This window comes from Serinus canaria, chromosome 2 (genome assembly GCF_022539315.1).
Source record: "Serinus canaria isolate serCan28SL12 chromosome 2, serCan2020, whole genome shotgun sequence".
Classification (NCBI taxonomy): domain Eukaryota; kingdom Metazoa; phylum Chordata; class Aves; order Passeriformes; family Fringillidae; genus Serinus; species Serinus canaria.
This window is the reverse complement of record NC_066315.1, coordinates 2855283-2860630: the sequence shown is the minus strand read 5'-3', so window position 1 is coordinate 2860630 and position 5348 is coordinate 2855283.

Genomic DNA, 5348 nt, shown 5'->3' with positions numbered 1-5348 from the left:
TACTGGAGTATTGGGAGAATCTGTGTTAAACACTACAAACAAACAAACAAAAAAAACACAAAACAACCAAACCCAGAGCACATTCTGAAATGGCAGCATGGTTTATGTATATAAAATAGGAATATATTTTTAAAGGTTTCCTTCCTCAGGAGGCTGTGGAGTGGGGTCAGCACACTTTAGAAATGGCACATGCAGGGTCAGGCAGCCTAGACAAGGGGGGTCACACAAACTCAGGCATTCCCTAAATCCTCAGGGAGCTGGGGAAATGCCAGCCATCCTGAGCAGGGCCTTGCTGTGAAAATACCTTGCAGTTATTTCACTGAATGGGTTTTTAGGCTGTATTAAATGCAAATTCACTTCTTGCCATGGCTTGGGGGTTAGAAAGAGGCAGGACACTCATCTACTCATCTCCCCAGGGCACTCAGAAAAATGTGATTTTTTGACTGTCCTCCTGTTTGAATTATCCTGCCAGCCTCAGAACAAAAGAATGCTTTATTAGATTGCTTGCCTTTGGGATTTTTTTAAGAGTTAATGATCCTAGCCATAACTGGGAAAGAACAGAGCATGTCAAATACTGGAACTTTCCCTAAAATTTTAAATTAAACTAGAAGAGAACACACTGACATGCAAAACCCTTGACAGCTCTCTGGATGAATCCAAGCTGGCATTTGGTGGTTGTGTTAAAATAGACATGATGGCTTGTTAGAGCTCAAATGACTTCACCACTACTTCCTGAGTGAGCAGGAGGGCTGGACACTATCCTGGGTTTAAAAGGCCACAGTGCTGGTTCCAAGGTAAATAATTGTGAATTACTCAGGTGATAGCACACAGCTCTGCCTGAAAGGAAAGGTACAGCCTGGTCTGACAGACAAAGCTCTGGCAGGCTTTATGCCTTTCACAAATGCTTATTTATGGTTATGTGGATGCACCTTGTGGGTGTCTGAGTAGTGGAGTGAAACCACTGCTGTGTATCTGAGGGTTTATTTGGGATATTGGCATGGAATTCTTCCCTGGCAGGGTGGTGAGGCCCTGGCACAGGGTGCCCAGAGAAGCTGTGGCTGCCCCTGATCCCTGGAATTGTCCAAGGCCAGGTTAAATGGGGCTTGGAGCAGCTTGGCATAGTGGAAGGTGTTCTGCACATGGCAGGGGTAGAATAGGATGAGCTTTAGTGTCCCTTCCAACCCAAACCATTCTGGGATTCTGGTGCCTTAGATATGCAAACAGAGAATCCAAAACATTGCAAAGTGGGGAGGAGTGTAAGATGAAAACTTCAGCACACCCATTTTACACCTGTCCAGAAATCAGAGCCTCCATGAAAAGGTGCAGGAGGAGGTATCAGTCACTTTCTAGGAGGAGGTTTGAAGTCTCACCCACAACAGTGGATCATGACACTGCTCTGCCAGTGGCTGGCAGGACCAGGTAGCTCAGCACCTTCTGCAGCAGCCACATTTCTGTCTCACACTGTCAGAAGGGTGACAGGATGTCATGAGAGATGTCATTAAACATTTTGTGTCATCAGCACATCAGTGTAAGACCCTGGCTGAGGTCTACATTCACACAGTAATGACAGTCTCCAAATCACATCATAATGCTCATTTCATTCCTTCCCAAAACATCCATGATGGAGTAACTTAGGAAATAAAGCCTTAAATTTCCATTTCCTACGAATCTGGGAACCAGATTTATTAACCTCTAGAAGAACTGATTTAATACTGTAGCAGGAGGTAAATCCTTTTATTTGCTGTACATTATTGCAGAAGAACATGTCATAACTTGTAATCCAAATCCTCAGTGTTGTGAGCATTGGATGAGCACTTGGGAGGTTTATTTGTCTGACTGCTCTCCCTGAACTGAATGCATCCATGCCTTTAAGAAATGTCATCTTGGCTTGTTTAAATGTGCTCAGGATATAGGGTTTGTTTTAACCTTCATATGGAAAGAATCATTGAATATTTATTTTGCTTTTTAATATTCATGTTAATGTTTTCTTGTTAATATATAAAAAGGACAGGGATAGTGATTTCCAAAAGTATCTAGAAGCACATGTCAAAGAAAGGATAAGTGATATTTCCCACATGAGCTAGAGCTTCCAACTACTCTCATCCCAGAGAATTCTGTGAGCCTTATGTGGTTTTTCTACTTGGTAATCCTCAGCAGGACTCTCTAAAGTAATGTCTTAATTTCCTTTTCAAGCCAGGAAAGCTTTCTCCATCCGCAACTTCTGACAAGGAGTTCTAAGGTTCAGCTGCCCACAGCATGAAGAAACATCTCTTCTTCCCCTGTATTAATATTGAAATATGCAAATCCACAATGACCTTCTTTTCTATGTCTGTTGTTCGGGTTTTTGGCTTTTTTTTAAATGATGAATTTGCTCTGAGTTCTCCTGTCTTTTCCATGTTGTCATGGCTTACATACAGGTAATTTCCATTGCTCCTGCTGTCCCTGTGCCATGAAAGTGGAGCAAACCCGGAGCCTCTGGGTTTCCTCTTCCACTCCCTGGCTCACGCTCCAAGGACAAAGAAAGCAGCCGCATCCTCGAGGCAGCTCCCAGCAGCTTTTCACTTTCTGCCCAGCTTTTACAGGTGCTTAAACAGACACAACTGCTTGAAGTCTTCTGACACCCTGCTGCTCATCCCTGTCCCGCTCTACCACGGTGGTTTTGGTGAGGGCAGATCAGAGAATGAAGGCAGAAATAAGAGGAGATTCACCCACTCCTCCGTGCGCGCTCTGTCACGGAGCCCCGGGGCAGGCGGTGCAACCAAAGGAGCAGTTCAGGAGGAGGTGAGAGTGTTTTAAGCTTTGAGCAGGTTTCACGTTACGTTTACCCTGGAGTCAAGCAGCAGCTCGGAATATTTTTATCAGCAGGAGCTCCGAGTACTTTGACTTTTAAAAGCCTGAAGAGCATAAGCAATAAACCAGATGTGCTTTCTGTCTGCTAAATGCAGCCCCATCACTGAGGTTTCATTCTGTGTCCATTTACAGTCCATGTGAAACGGGGACTACAGGGCATGATGTCTCTGGAAAGGGAATGAATAATCAATTCCACATTTATACTGGCAAAGAATCCCACCATTGTAATCCTTAAGTGACCAGAATGGGAATAAGTTTTGCTTTTATTATATTGCTTCCTACTTCCCTCTGCCAGGAAGAGCTGCTTGGCAAGGCAGGGCAGGCAGAGCCAGATCTGCACCCCAGCTCAGGCAAGGACCAGGGGCACGGTGCTGAAACAGAGCCCTCAAGCCCAGGGCTGCAGGTTCATGGGCAAAAACTCCAAGCAGGAATTCTCAGGTTTCCATAGCAGCCTGATCGAAGGTTTCAGCTGCCCTGCACCAGGGCTGACCCCGAGCACCTGCAGCCAAATGTTGGGAGGGGCAGGGAAGAGGCTGCAGAACCTGTTGGTGCACTCAAAGCTGTGACAGTCACCTCCTTTCCTACCACATTGTATTTGTTGGGAATGTCTCGATGAGGGCAGGAATGATGAATTAGACTTTATGTTTTTAGAAGGCTAATGTATTACTTTATGATACTATATTATATTAAAGAATACTATATTAAACTAAAGAATACAGAAAGGATATTTACACAATGCTAAAAAGATAATAATGAAAACTTGTGACTCTTTCCAGAGTTCTGACACAGCTTGACCCTGATTGGCCAAAGAGTGAAAACAACTCCCACAGAATGCAATGGAACAATCACCTGTGGGTGAACAATCTCCAAACACATTTTACACGAGCAAAACAGAGGAGAAGCAAAAAGATAAGAATTATTTTTCTTTTCTCTGAGGCTTCTCAGCTTCCCAGGAGAAAAATCCTGGGTGAAAGGATTTTTTCAGGGAATGTGAATGGCACACCCACAAGGTTACAAAGGTCCCGCTGTGGAGGAGCAGGTGTGAAATTCTTTGTGCACAGATATTGTCCCTCAGAGGCCACATTCACCTCAAGGTGTCCAGAGGCCACCAGTCTGGGGTGCAAAGCTCTGCAGATGCTCCCAACAGGCTCTGCTGTGCTGGGATCACACCAAAGGGGCTGCCAGCAGGGCAGTGACGTGGCAGGGCTTCTGTGCCCTTCAAGGAAGTGTCAGGACTTCTGTCCCCTGCTGTACCCTCTAAAAGGGCCACAAAGATGTTCTGAGGGCTGGAACACTTCTGCTCTGGAGCCAGGCTGAGAGACTTGGAGAACAGAAGGCTCCAGGGAGACCTTAGAGCAATTTCCAGTAGCTAAAGGGGTTCCAAGAGAGCTGGAGAGGGACTTGGGACAAGAGCCTGGAGTGACAGGACAAGGGGGCTTCCCACTGCCAGAGGACAGGGTGAGATGGGATATTGGGAAGAAATTCTTGGCTCTTGAGGGTGCTGAGGCCCTGGCATGGAGTGCCCAGAGAAGCTGTGCCTGCCCTGGCTCCCTGGAAGTGTCCAAGGCCAGGCTGGACAGGGCTTGGAGCAACCTGGGACAGTGGAAGGTGTCCCTGCCATGGCAGGAGGTGGAACTGGATGATCCCTTCCAGCCCAGGCCACTCTGTGATTCTATGAAAGGTGTTGGCAGTCACTTCATCCATCTGGGACTGTGGCTGAGAATGAAGGGGACAACCCTGTGTGCAAGGCAGAGACCCAACCCTGAGAGTGCAGGACAGGGCAGGACAGAGCCAGGGCACTCAGGTGGGGCAGTGACCTGGAGGGGAATGGAAATGCAGGTGAGAACCCCTGAGAGCCTCCCAGTGTGGGCCTGGTCCCACAGCACCTGGGCAAGGGGAGCACAGCAGGTCCAGTGACAGTGGCCAAGAGTCCAGCAGATGTCCAGCAGACAAATCCAGAGCATGGAGGCAGGTCCAGGAAGACAGGAGCAGGTCTGGATCAGCCAGGCAAAAGACAGGGGACACAGAGACCTCAGCATCCCTCAGGCAAGGGAATGAGCTTCGGTGCAGCTCCTGAAATACAGGAAAGAGACCCCAGACAGGTCCTCCCACACACTCACAGCTCAGCAGAAAGACCCAAGGCCATGGCAGAACCTTGGCAGAACTCCCCCAGGACAGGCAGCCACAACCCCAGGGAAGAGAGGAGGCTGCAGAGCTCACTGGTGCATGCAAGGCCCCGAGGAGATCTCCTCTCTCCCTGTACACCCTCTTGTCATGCTGCATTAACATTTAGGACCAGACACAGGCCAGGAGCTACTCCAGCTGTCTGGGACTGTGAGGGAGCTCTTTGCAGCTTTGTGCTCCTTAAAACAGAGCCTACCTCTCTCTCTTCCATTTCCTCCTGTAATTCACAGCACCTTCATGATTTAAAAATTGTCAACTGCTTCATACTGGAGAGCTTAGGTGTTGGGAACTAACAGGTTATTCAGAATAAATGT